At 30.3% G+C, this 15,390-nt stretch overlaps 1 long non-coding RNA gene across 1 annotated transcript; it reads right to left on the bottom strand.

The window, feature by feature from the left end:
- On the bottom strand, positions 1 to 13,149 carry LOC148609634 (uncharacterized). Its single transcript, XR_015914486.1, has 3 exons — positions 13,105 to 13,149; positions 10,351 to 10,475; positions 1 to 1,839 (listed from the first exon to the last, which is right to left on the bottom strand). It is a non-coding gene; the product is annotated as an uncharacterized LOC148609634 (long non-coding RNA).
- Between the last annotated feature and the right edge of the window lie 2,241 nt (positions 13,150 to 15,390).

Raw genomic sequence — 15,390 nt, 5'->3', positions numbered from 1 at the left:
TTGGAATAAGTTGTTTTATATTCTACATGTATAAAACATTTCTAAAAAATGAAGCCAAGATTGATAATACTCCGGATGATATTCAGGGAAAAAGAAAAGCAAAAGGAACATTAAACATTGAAACTTTGTTGATGTTCTCTGATAGTTCCCCGAAAGAAACATACAATGAAGCAGAAGGAGAAATTTTAGATATTTTACAAATAAGCATCCTGATGTGTTCACAATTATCTCTAGACCCGATTCCCAGATGGTTATTACCTCTATATGACTGCTGTCAGCTAGTGGTTGATCCAGAAATTCGGAAAAAAACGGGGCATTTTAAATTTTTTGTAGTAAACCAAACTTTTCTAGCATAAGGGTGCGCGGGGACTCCCTTTTAATTCGCCATGGTTGTTAACCATTCCTACTCGTTAATAATTTAAAAACATTGATTGAAAAGTACATTATATAACATTCTATACTTTGGTTGGACTGCATAAATTTGAATAAAAATTGGGCGATCAGGGGAGTTAGGGGATCTTAAGAACCCAAAACCGCTTACCGGGAATTAACCTGTATGAGGAAGAATAGAAAACAAATCTTTTGAAAATGTCAACCAGTGTGTTTACCCAACCAGTTTTAATGGCAACTTAAAGCTGTATCTACTTGAGAGCCACCTGAGCATTTCAAATTAACCAAAACTTTCTGTATTCAATCGCATCGGGTGAGATTTTAAAATTTCTTAACTCTATAGACTAAGGATAGAAGACAACTTTATATACAAAATATACCCAAGAGTCCGTATTCTGTGGATGTAGAATGCTCAATGAGTACTTAGATAAAATATTCTCAAAACATTTAAGTTTAACTTGACAAACCTTAACGTCTCAGAATGTGACGACTCTATTCGCTACACTGCTCCATCGGATCAAATTGATACAGGGAAGATAAAGTAAACTTATAGAAGGGTCTGAACAATTCCCAATGATGTTAGAACTGTCAAATTTGCGATGCAAATTTTTGGTCGTTCCCTCCGCGGGACTCGAGACTCGAACTCGTACCGCTGTTACATTTATGGTAACATAATATTAGACATGGATATCAAGGAATATATCTTTTAAATGGAACTACTGATCATCTAGGGTGGGTTAAGAAATTGTGAAAAGAGCAGTTTCAGACTATTATTTACTATTCTTTTTTACAAAATTATGTGCACATTTAACCCACAATTAACAAAAAGGTTTGGGAGTACTACCCCGAAACCTTTCCCTGAATCTGTCACTGTTAGCTTCACGTTTGGAAATATACATTATGAGAACTATGTCATATCTCCGCTCAGAAATCATATAGGAAACCCAAACGAAAATCCAACATAGGAGGTGCATAATATCATCATGTAATAAACAATGTGTAAGTTTTATCGAAATCTATTCCGCGGTTTCAGCTTGAGTTGTGGATTAGAACTGAGGGCAAACAACATAGTTTTGAATATTAAAATTTTGTCCATTGCACTCTGAATCATACTGCCCTAGCTGCAGTTCCAAGTAGTTTTTTTTTATTGCCAAAACCACTACAATATTAATTTTAAGTAGAAACGGTTACAAAGAATGACATTATATTAAATTCATAGTCTGCTATATTACAAGCCATACAAACACATTTGTTATTATGTGAATTAATGCGATGACTGGTAGGTTCCTCTTATAGACTGAGTCAATATCAGATTGTCTTGTGCGATACTTTATGAAGAAATACTTATTATCAAGGCTCCAAAGCAGACAACTCCTAAAACGACAGTAACAATGGTTAAACATCTTTCCAATTATCACGGGTTGTTGCATAGTCCGCCGCTGAATCGGCCTAGAAAAAAATGAAGAGTGACTTTAAAGTTAATCTTTTCTCTCGTACAAGGGTAAATCGAGAAGTTAAAGAATCAAAACGAAAATAAAAAAATAATAATCATAAAATAGAAGACAAAAACAAAAACACAAACAAACTAACAAACATACAAACAAACAAAAAAGCCCACGAAAACGCAAACAAACAAATAATAAAACAAACCAAAAAAAATAACAGAAAACAAATAAAACAACAAACAAACCAACATCATAAAAAACATGAAAAAAGCAAAAGCAAAAAAACAAACAAAAAATAAAAAAATAAAAAAAACACCATCACAAAACAAAATAAACCAAAACAAACATTTCAAACATAAAGATAAAATTGTGACATAATCTGCTGACAATTTAAGGTATTACTTTTATTTCGAAAAAAAAATGTTTGCATTTAGAGAATGTTTCATTCCTTATTTGTTTCGACTACTTAGGACAGTTTAAAAGAAAATTCTTCTAGGCAAAACACTAATATTTGCTTTTTGTTGCTATAAAGTTTGCATAATCAATAAATTTCTCATATAACACAAATCCCTAAATACTCATTATTTGTAGTAACATATCTGATACACGAAGAAGAAGAGATTACCCGAAAAGATAGGCATCCAGATGTATATATAACCATCGTTTTCAATGCTACATTTTCGTCAAAATCTCATAAATTTCCCAAACGATTACAGAAGGTCTTGTTTTGTCCATGGGCTACATATACCCTAGATGACCCCCACCCTGTGGAATTTTCGAGATCACAATTTGTTTTAAATTCAAAATATCTATAGAACGAGAATTGACTTGTTTGTCAACAAACAATTACTGCAAAGATGAAAAATTTAATTCAGAATATATCTCTGGCGTGAATTTAGGATTCTTTTTAATTTTTTATTATCTTTAAATAACAATATTGGATATACTAATCATTGAAATTACAGTTTCGTTTATATCTCTGATGTTTGCCATGTGAATTTCCAGAAACGACACATTTCAAGTGTAAAGAATTTATTCAAGTCTTATCATATGTGTATATAAACTCAAATCAGGGAGCTAATAAAATACTTACACATACATCATTATTTTAGGTTAGGTTATTATTTTAGGTAGTTATTTTAGGTTATTATTTTAGGTTATTATTTTAGGTTTGGTTATTATTTAGGTTATTATTAGGTTATTATTTTAGGTCATTATTAGGTTATTATTAGGTTATTATTTTAGGTTATTATTTAGGTTATTTTAGGTTATTATTTTAGGTTATTATTAGGTTATTATTTTAGGTAATTATTAGGTTATTATTTTAGGTTATAATTTTAGGTTATTATTAGGTTATTAATTTAGGTTAGGTTATTACTTTAGGTTATTATTTTAGGTTTGGTTATTATTTTAGGTTATTATTAGGTTATTATTTTAGGTTATTATTTTAGGTTATTATTAGGTTATTATTTTAGGTTATTATTTTGGGTTAGATTATTATTTAAGGTTATTATTAGGTTATTATTTTAGGTTATTATTTTAGGTTAGGTTATTATTTTAGGTTATTATTAGGTTATTATTTTAGGTTATTATTTTAGGTTATTATTAGGTTATTATTTTAGATTATTATTAGGTTATTATTTTAGGTTATTATTTTAGGTTAGGTTATTATTTTAGGTTATTATTAGGTTATTATTTTAGGTTATTATTTTAGGTTATTATTAGGTTATTATTTTAGGTTATTATAAGGTTATTATTTTAGGTTATTATTTTAGGTTATTATTCGGTTATTATTTTAGGTTATTATTTTAGGTTATTATTAGGTTATTATTTTAGGTTATTATTAGGTTATTATTTTAGGTTATTATTTTAGGTTATTATTAGGTTATTATTTTAGATTATTATTAGGTTATTATTTTAGGTTATTATTTTAGGTTATTATTTTAGGTTATTATTAGGTTATTATTTTAGATTATTATTAGGTTATTATTTTAGGTTATTATTTTAGGTTATTATTAGGTTATTATTTTAGGTTATTATTAGGTTATTATTTTAGGTTATTATTTTAGGTTATTATTAGGTTATTATTTTAGGTTATTATTTTAGGTTATTATTAGGTTATTATTTTAGGTTATTATTTTAGGTTATTATTAGGTTATTATTTTAGGTTATTATTTTAGGTTATTATTAGGTTATTATTTTAGGTTATTATTTTAGGTTATTATTTTAGGTTATTATTAGGTTATTATTTTAGGTTATTATTTTAGGTTATTATTAGGTTATTATTTAAGGTTATTATTTTAGGTTATTATTAGGTTATTATTTCAGGTTATTATTTTAGGTTATTATTAGGTTATTATTTTAGGTTATTATTTTAGGTTATTATTAGGTTATTATTTTAGGTTATTATTAGGTTATTATTTAAGGTTATTATTTTAGGTTATTATTAGGTTATTATTTTAGGTTATTATTTTAGGTTATTATTAGGTTATTATTTTAGGTTATTATTTTAGGTTATTATTAGTTTATTATTTTAGATTATTATTAGGTTATTATTTTAGGTTATTATTTTAGGTTATTATTAGGTTATTATTTTAGGTTATTATTAGGTTATTATTTTAGGTTATTATTTTAGGTTATTATTAGGTTATTATTTTAGGTTATTATTTTAGGTTATTATTTTAGATTATTATTAGGTTATTATTTTAGGTTATTATTTTAGGTTATTATTAGGTTATTATTTTAGGTTATTATTTTAGGTTATTATTAGGTTATTATTTTAGGTTATTATTTTAGGTTATTATTAGGTTTCCATCATTTCCAACAAAGCTATTAAATCAATTACTAGCCTTCATTTGCTTCAATATCAACATATGTTTCAAAATGATTTATAATATTTCGTTAAGGAACTCGAAATGACATGTTTTAAATGTTCCTTCCTTGTTAACAATATAAGAACAATCATCATAGAATTGAAATTGATCATCTTATAGATTCAAATTTACATATACATGTGTTTCTTTTTATGTCTATTTGAAAATCAAATTCTGCTGGTGGTTCAAATGTCCCGGAGGGTATTCACTGGCACAATGGTTGGAATTATTTGAACAATTTCTAATATGTATAACGAAATTCAAAACGCCCTAAACACTGAGGCTTCATTCTTTATATTTCAGACTGCAGAACCTTTTGGTGCTAGGTTTTGGCTTCCTATTTCGATATTTCTGGCTATGAGCTATTTTTGCATACACAAATTTTATATTTTTTTCGATTAAGATCTTCCTGTATATGCAGCTCTTATTCTTTTGATAAGAGAATTCTCTTGAAAACACGCGAGCAGCATACCAGATTTTGTATGATGAAAAGAACAACACAAAGTCCTACAAAGTACTATATTGACACTTTAATAATTTATAATCCAAAATAATGTCAGACTTCTTAATTTAAAGTATACATCTCTTTGCAATATAGTTTGTACACCTTTAAAACATTTGAAATTGTTATAAATGCATCTAAAAATATTTTGATTTCATTAAACAAAAGAAAAATATTAAAATCAATTTCAAAATGAATATTCTTTTAATGTTAAAAAGAGATTTTATTATATCAAATTAAATGAACGTTTTAATTTACTCATTTACAATAATAAATATATTTTAAGGGTAGAATTACATTTAAGAAGACACATGGCCGACTATTATGGAAATCGTTCTTTACTTGTGCTTACTATTTTATCAGATGTTGTCTTATAAAATGTGTGATCAAACAAACACTTGATGAAGAAAGATGATTTTAATCAAATAAAAAAGACACTCTGAAACTTCCCATTTTTATAATTCCGTCATCATTGTCGATGCTGACGGTATTCACGAACCAAGTAGTCAGACTTGTTTTGACATTCTCTGGTAGAACTTATCGGTGCATGTTTTGACATTCTCTGGTAGAACTTATCGGTGCATGTTTTGACATACTCTGGTAAAAGTTATCGGTGCATGTTTTGACATTCTCTGGTAGAACTTGTTGGTGCATGTTTTGATATACTCTGGTAGAACTTGTCGGAGCATGTTTTGACATTCTCTGGTAGAACTTATCGGTGCATGTTTTTGGCATTCTCTGGTAGAACTTATCGGTGCATGTTTTGACATTCTTTGGTAGAACTTATCGGTGCATGTTTTTGGCTTTGTATCTCGATGTGTTTGGTTTTGATTATTTCTAAATACAACCTTATTTTGAATTGTAAACTTTCTTAGTACGCGGTTCTTATGCTACCGATAAGACGTTACTCATTGACACACGTGTGCAGCTAACCGAAATTTGTATTATCTATATAATTTGCATTTTGTATTTTGTAATAATATAAATACACAGAAAGCGTTCCACCGTAGCAAACAATGTCTAAAAATATAGATGTTTTTTATTTGAGTATCTAAAATAGTTATCCATATATATCGCGGGGAAGAATCGAGCTTCCTATGTTCCACGGATTATCATTTTTTTGGGCTTTAACGTTTAGTAATTTTAATTACAAAATATTGTTCTTATTTTCGGTATAAAAACATTGATTTATACAGTAAAATAAACCCAAAACGATTATATTTCAACAATTTGATTCATAAATAAGAGGTACCTTAAAATCACCATACAATTTTTCATGGAGAGTTTACAATCGGTGAACCATCTTAAACTTGGACTACTAAGGACAACATTCGAAGCATGTGGTTGGTCATTCAAACTTGATTTTGAACAGATGGTCAAATTCCATATAAAATTAGTAATAACTATTCATTATGACTTGGAAAGAACAAATACATACATTTCTACCTTAATTATGAAGATATCAGTCCTAGATTGACCAGAAATGATGTATTAATACATTACAAAAAGGGTAAAATCGAGAAAAATCTGAAACTACCCATTTTTCCTTCTCTGTCGGAAATCAATGAACACTTGCCATGTAATGGATCAATAAATTGTTTTTAAGCTTTTCAGGATAACAAAAAGTTATGATTTAGCAATCATTAAGATCACAGTAGCAGCTGGGAATGATTTAAAAAAGAATGCTATATTTGGGTACAGGTAGCATTTTTCTTTACAAAAACAAAACAAAAAAATAATACAATTCATACTACCTAATAGTTGTTAGAAAGAATTCGATGTAAACAATGAATGAGTTCAATGCCGAATTGAAATAATTACAGTTAGACGTGTTACTGTACCTTTCAAAACTAAAATACTAAAATTAAAGTACTCTATTTTTTTGTTGTACATTTTTATACTTAGCAGTAGTTACCAGATTGCAAACACTTAAATTATATAAGTAGACACATTTTAGTAGCTGAAAATCATAGTCCCATAACTTCCATCGAGAAAAGGGGGTGGGTTCCAGTGTTTTCCAATGTGGCCCATGGACTATATGTACATATCTAAAAAAAGAAGAAGAAAAAACAACAAAACACGATGCTTTACAGGACACAGGTACGTACACAGAGATCTGGCATAGAGCGTACTGGGAGATTGCTCACTCAACATTTTAGCATGAAAAAGAAACTACGATTTTGATTGCAATTAAATGTTACTAAATGTTTCACATATCATGTGTTTCTGCATGAAATGGGAAAAAAGTCACACAATTTTTATTTTTTTCAATTAGACATAATAAATAAGCAATTACTAGAGTGTTTACGAAAATACCTTTTTATTCTTTGATTTATGTTTGTTTATGCCACGTAGGTTACAACTGACTTAGTCTGGTTCATACACAAAAAATTCCTTTATGTATGAACACAAAAAACTTAATTATAAGTCTTGTATAAATTGCAAAAGTCTATTTTGACTCTAAGTCGTAACCTAAACAATATGGGCTATCGACCTTAAAGTCGATCAAAACTTTCCTTTTCGAGGTATTAAAAATATTTTGCACAATTGACAAGATCTTTTGTTTGCTATGGTAGTTTTGGTTCTCAATTTTAAGGGTTTGTCTTCATATACATGTACTGTAATAGTAACCACTATCTGATAAGTGTTTGGTAATTTTATTGTTACTCTTACTTCATATAGTTTAATTTTATAAATCCATTTTAGTCACTTGGCCATAATCCTCTAAATCATAACAAACCCTTGATTTTTTTGTAAATATCATTAACTTAAGATCAATCAACTAGTATGCAAGAGACGACGATAAGGCCTTACCATTGTACGACCCCAAACATAAACCTGAAGAATCTTATGCCTTAAACTGATGATGTAATTACTCATATTTGAGATGATCACATTTTTCGCAGATATATTTATTTGGATCAATCGTCGCGGTTTCAAAAACTGATAACGTTATATGGTGATAAAAACCAATTTGACTGGTAATGTTTTCGTGGTTTTCCGTTCACCACAAAATAGCAAAACTAATACGCCACAAAAAATAATACGTTTATAGTATTAGAAGTAGCAATATCTAGGTTACAAATGAGGAGAAATCCGTGAACAAAACAATGTTCATTGCTGGGAAACACAGAAGGCAACAGAGGAAGAACAAAATGTATGTATCATTTTGATAAGGTGGTCTTCGAGGTCCTGATGTCATTACCTCCATTAATGTTGGTTGATTCTTTACCTGTAAGTTAACAATAAACAAGACAATCTAACTCGGCTCACAAACTCTTTTGAATATATAGCAGAAAGTTTGAATCTCTTTGTCAATCGTTTTGTTTATACTTAAGACAATTTATTAGATAATATTCTTTAAAGAAAGACAAACTCTATCTTCTGAACATCTTATTTATTCGTTGTGAAACTAATAAGCTCATATTTCGATATCGTTTTTTGGTTTTGAGTACTTTTTTATACAAGCAATTTTTGGATCTTGACCATTAAAGATATCTAATTTTAAAGAGTAATCAAGGGAACTAAGGTTATAGCGGTAATCAAAAGAATGTAATCCAGGGACAAAGACCAGACATGGAAAACAGACATTCACAACAAAGAACATAAAGTAACTAAAATCATACATACAAAGTAACAAAAGTAAATGAGCAACTCGGACTCCACTAAAAACTGGGAGCATGGACCAGGTGCACCGGTAGGGTAAGCGTCCTCTGCTTTTCTAGAAACACCCGCCGAGTTGCTCATAAAAAGTCAAGTCCGGGGTAGACAAACGAGGAAAGGAAAACTATGACCCGTTGAATAAATCAGTTTTCATGGTGCTGATGGATACACCATAACGATCCCCGAGTTCATGATGACGACCATAAAACTTCTGTAGTGATGACTTCAATCTTGTAGCAACATAACCCTGTTCCAGAAGCCTATTTGTTAGAGTTCTAGCGCGATACAAAAAGTCTGCGTAGTTTCGGCAAGCTCTGGCATAACGTATGAGTTGTGATATGAACACTCCATACGCAGGAGCCGAAGGGATGTTGTCACAGATAAAAGGAAAGTTGACAATTCTGAATGAAAAGTCATCACGTTTGTCGTAAAGTTTGGTCAATAGTTTTCCTTTACCATCGATTTCTAAGTGTAGGTCAAGATATGAGGCTGGCTTCACAGTGTCTGTAGTATCTTTTATCTCAAGTTCTTTTGGGTAGATGCGATGTATCAAATCCCCGAAATTAGGATTGTTTGAAGATAACACGTCATCTATATAGCAGAAACAGAGATTGAAGGATCTAGCCAAACAATATTCTTACTTTCTGATCAGATCAGCTATAAAGTCAGCCTCATAAGAGTGGAGGAATAGGTCAGCTACTAAAGGAGCACAATTTGTTCCCATTGGAATGCCGACCGTTTGTTGAAAAACACGTCCACCACACTGGACAAATATGTTGTCCATTAAAAATTCCAGCATTTTGTAAACATCTTCCTCTGTATATTTGGAAGATGATTTGGAATTATTTCTTACAAAGTATGAGGAATCTCTACCATGAACTATATATTTGTATCTAGGTGTACCATCTTTTTTGGAAAAACAACGATGTATAATGTTTTTAAGTCGGGATTTTAACTGAGTATGGGGAATAGAAGTATACAGTGTTGAAAAATCATAGGTTTTAATGCTATTATATTCAGATAATAGTCTTGAACTGATTGTCTCCAAAAGATCTTTTGAATTCTTCAGGATCCACACAGAGACCAAAAGAGATTTATGGTTTTCCACAATCTCTTCTTTGGAGAGAGTGGTAGCAGTGTAGGTCTTATCACTGCTATTATTTTCTACGTCTACCTCTGATAATAAACATTGGATATAAAACGTTTGGCAGACAAAAACAATGTTGTTTTGGGCTTTGTCTGCTGGTACGACAACATATTTGTCATGTATAGTAGACAATGTTTTTGCTACATCGGGGTCTTTGAAAACTGATGTAGCCTTGGCACTCATTGACAAAGCTACTGCTTGAAACAAGCATATAGTATATCGAAATGTACAATATTTATCTAAGATACTTTAGCATCTAAATAACATTATTAGACCGTCAAACATTTGGTCTCAACATGCCTCATGTAATTTCGATTAAAATAAACGTACGTGCTTATCATTAGTTTGATACTGGGTATTGCCCTGTGATACAGGTTGGTTCGTCTCTAGTTGACGATATCCCTGAGGAGTTGGATTTCCTTGGTTGTCTCATGTTGTAAGGAATCTTTATTTTCCTTCATAGATTGTAATGGATCAAAGTCAGTCTTATCTACGTACTCTTGAATTAATGCACATATTTGAAATCATTACATATATTTCATTACCTTCAATCACGGTTTTTTAATTGTTATACTACCTGATGAGGGTAACAACGAAATTACCGAACACTAGTCCGATTCATAATCAAGTCAAATCCAAAATAAATCTGGTGTAGATCATAGCTATTACCGATACAGTGAGAATCATTTTCGGTCAACTAACAAATTCATGAGAAATATGTACTTACAAATAACCTTATTGTATGAGGATATTGGTGAATATCGTCCCGAGTAGATATTATATATTGCACAAGCTTTCGACTGTTATATCATAATCTGCGAGCGATTCACGAAAATAAATGCAATATTTCAGATATCCTTACAAGCTTGAATTTCTAAATGTTCGAATAAAAAATCGAAAACTTTAGAGAGAGAATCTTAAAGATGTTTTTTTACCAAAAAAAAAAAAAAAACAAAAAAAAAAAAAAAAATTCGTTCTAACAAACCCAGAAAAATCTTTTGAGGGAAGAATCAAATGAGAGAAGAGCAGAAGGGACCAGGATACAATTCCAACCATTCATTCCATATTTAGCTATATTATGTCGCGCAGAGTTGAGGGTAGTCACAATTGATTCCTCGGGAGAAGTCAGCGGTCTCATGTCAACGTTCATTTCAACAATTGCCATTTTAGGTCACACAGAGTTAGGAATGGTTGCAAACGACTTGGGAGGAATCAATGGTCTCATTTAAACATTTCTTTCCATTTTCAACATTCATTTCAATAAATGCCATTTTATGACGCATATGATTTAGAGTGGACGCGATAGGAGGGGCTACAGATCTCATGTTTAGATATATATTCCCTTTTTAAACATACTATTCAATATTAGTCATTAACCACAAAAAAGCCTATGTATGTGAAAAGTTCGGAGAGGGAAGCCACTTTGACATCCTTTTGCAATGTGTTGCTTAGGGGTATGGCTTCTGGGACAGGGTTTACTCAAGACCCTATACACAACTCTTCAATTCTTTACATAACCATTGTTTTCTGTCCTGTATACGAAAATATCAGTTACAATGAATATTTCTCGCCCCTTCCGTCAGGAACTGGAACTATCTACTTTTTCTACAAATAAATTCCACTCTATTCATTTCGCACAGCATTATACATTTCTCTGTCACTAAAAATCCTTAATTACAAGTTTACACTAAATACCGATATTTATGAAGTTGTTTAAAGCTGCACAAGGTAATGAGTCTAGAGTTTGAAATCTTGTCAAAATCTGTTATGATCTAAAGCATTTACATAGTCAATCGCGTTATAGCAGTATTATTGACACTTAAAATAATCCTAATGTTGTCATTGCTTGCTAGACTTAGGTACATTTTTTGTTTACTTTATACGAAGCTTAATCGCTTCGACGGTCCAGTTGCAACAAGTTTGAGGTCTGCCCATCCTATTTAAAAAGGAAATGTTTTGCATGAAATCTTAATTTATCTATAATTTGTTGAGCCTCGCTCTAATAAGATATTATTTCTTTTAAACTCCTCTGCAGGTTTAAATCCCGGTTTTGGTGCTAGGTTATAAATAAAAAAAAATCAGCGCAGCATATACCCGGTAAAAGGAAAACAAATTACTATGAATTTAGCCTATTTCCCTTTAATTTTAAACATACTTAAAATAATTAAATGATTGTTTCAGTAACTGAAATCGTTATGTTTTTGTGAGTTATGAATTTTTTTTCAAATCAAAGGATCCATAAAGCTTAATTTAGAATTTCATTTATGAAGTCAGTATTCCTTTACTCGATAATTTAACACTTTGGTTTTTATTTGTTTTTCTGGTTTGGGGTTAATAAATGGTTTCATATTACAATTAAAGTTTATCAGTTTGAAATCATTACAAAATTAGCACCTCGTCTTTTGCGCTCGTTTGTTTATAAAGCACTTGAAAAACAGAAACAAGCATGCCATTGTCGGTTGAGTCAAAGTTCAGATTGAACATAAATAAACGTATTGAATGGTCGGTCAGAAAGTAAGTCTTAAAACTGGTAAAGAAGTGAGTAAAGTCGAAATAAATTCATTGTAACTCTTTTTAGAACCCTTAAGAGATGCATTTCGGACCACTTCTGTGGAAATAAGCAGGTATAACTGTAATTTGTTCTTTTTCTCCTTTTACAATTTTGCTATAGAAACGTTGGTCATCTTGAAATTGAGGCGACAAGACACCTCCAGAGTCGATAGAAACTGTTCAATACACCGAGCAACCTAGAATAACGATTTGAAAAACAAAACAAAACAAAACAAACAAACAAATACAAAACAAAAATGTTGAAATATGACCTCTGACCCCTCTCGAGTCGATCACGACCTTTCCCACTTCTATTCGAACAGAAATGGTGAATATTGAAGTGAATGGTGAAACAGCTGTGAGATGTTTCCTAAAATACTTAAGCATGATAGTCTAACATCTCCTTTGAGAAAAGTTCGGAAACCAAAAGACAAACAATATTCGATACGATATAATGAGTGGTTGTCATGTAATGTCTGTTACACGGGCGTAGTAAATATATAGAACAGGAAAATATAACAAAGAAATCCTTACCTTGTTTTTATTCACCCATTATTTTCGTTATATGCGTAGTACGCGTAGTTTATAAAAGCTCGATAAATAAAAAACAGTTTAAACAAAATGAAGTTTATTAGTGTGTAATCGATTAAGTAGACAGTATTCTGTAAAAGGGGGTTGGATGTGTTCATTGCAATTATAAAACATTTATAAATGTACATACACAAACATGACATAAACGTGGTGTTAAGGCATCTTCAACAAAATCAATAAATGTCACAGACCGATGATATTGTGTGTATGACAAAACGAAAAAGTGAATGTTTATATCATGGTATTGACACATGCATAACCATGGACTTCCTCTATTAAATACAGATAATGGTTTGATTTTAAAATGTGCATATTTATTGCCAAAAATTAAGTTGCGTGTGGTTGTGTATGTTTGACACTCAATCAACATTGATATTTTATAATATATCATCCGAACTTTCTTTAATGATGAAATCTTTTCTTCGTACATTTTATTTTTGAATGCGATTCGGATGCATACCGGTGAGAAAATGGCAAACAAAAATAAAGAAAAAAATAAATTAGGGCCTTGAACTCATGTTTATGCCACGGTAGTTTCTTTCTTAAGAAATCTCTACTTAGTTGAGTTAGTTTAACAGATATGATTTTAAAATGTGCTAGAACTTTTCTTGGTCAGAATGTTTTAGGAATATAAAACTGCTTTCCTATGCCATGTAAATCTAAACGCTTAGTTTATGTTCTGTTCATTATTTTCTGTTAATTTGGATTATCAAGGAAAACAGTTTGAATAAGACAGTTATTAAACTCGTATCAAAATTAGAAACTTGGTAATGCTGTACATATGTACATATGCAATAACACTTACAAATTATGCTGTGTTTGTGTAAAATCATTGAAAATAAACGTAATAAAAATATGATATAAGCGTCAAAGTTACGTTTTACATTCAATATCAAATTAGTGCTTGTCAGAGTTTAAGAAAAATGAATATCGCTGATTTCAAGGGTTAGGTCCCATAGGCTAGATCTATCTACTTAAACGTATATCATTGTATTCCTCTTTGCTTTCCATATCTCTGTATTATTGTATTTAGATCTCATATTGTTTTGTTCATTAATATCACCTTGCATGCATACACCTTTTTTCGTTCCTTACCTTCTCAACTCGACAACATTGATAAAATAAAATCAAAGTCAATACGTGTAAAGAAAGTATAAAATTAACAATATGATTCCGATGATATTTTGAAAAATCAGATAATTTGATAATGCATGAAGAGATGACAACAACGGCATTTTAAATACTGTTTAAGAAAACAAATGTACGCAGATTCATTGATGATACACAGAAAACTGTTAAAAGTATTTTTCTTTGTTTTTTTTTTTTTTTGGTTTCTGTATGTGCTCTTATTATCAATGTTAACTTTGGTTCCCTTGATTACTCTTCGATAACATAAAAAAAATAAAGTTCAGGCCTATAGTTGAATCAAATAGTCAAACAAACATTTTGAAAAAGTAACTTGATAATTTGTTTTTGTTATAACACATAAATAGTTATTTTTCTATGTATTAATAACCCCTATGAAGGATACAATACAGATAAGCATTTAGAATAGTAAGAGCTATCGCTAATCTGGTTTTCTTTCGAACATACACCCAATCTTCATACGTGCATTATAGTCGTTTTAATATCTAACGTATAAATCTAAGCATTTTTGGAAAAAAATTAGGAATATTTAATACGAACATTGTACGAACTCAAGGACCATTTACCATTTAAGAACTGGTACCGATATATAAGCAAATAACCCGATAATGGAAAATATTTATTTTTTTCGTCATTTCCTTATCGTAAATGTACACAGATTTGTGGAAGCCATTTGGAAATAGACAAAAAGAAGAAAAATGCTTATTTTATTGTGTACTTCAATATAAAAAATATTCAAAATTCCCAACATGGCATCGAATATATTCGAAAGGCATATTAATACGGTTGTCGGTTTCTGCTTACATAACCTAAGCTTACACCCTTAGGATAATGCAATATGTACTAACAGTTTTCATAATAGAAGTGAAATGTATTTAAATAAATAAATACATAAAATATAAAAATGTATTTAAAATAAGCATTGATCATAAGACCATTCTCAGTAAAGTATGAGGCCCAAATGGAAAGTCTGACGGGTGTCTTTCCAATAACAGAAACTGCACGTTTTGGAGTAACTGATCACATGTTTTTTTTCGTATAATTGGCACTGTTTGTTTCTGTGTACAATTTTAGATACTTTGT

The sequence above is a fragment of the Perna viridis genome, chromosome 8 (genome assembly GCF_037379345.1).
Source record: "Perna viridis isolate PV_CMFRI_1.1 ecotype Kerala chromosome 8, ASM3737934v1, whole genome shotgun sequence".
NCBI classification, from domain to species: Eukaryota; Metazoa; Mollusca; class Bivalvia; order Mytilida; family Mytilidae; genus Perna; species Perna viridis.
Note: the sequence above shows the minus strand (reverse complement) of the source record. Positions and strands in the feature narration are given on the sequence as shown.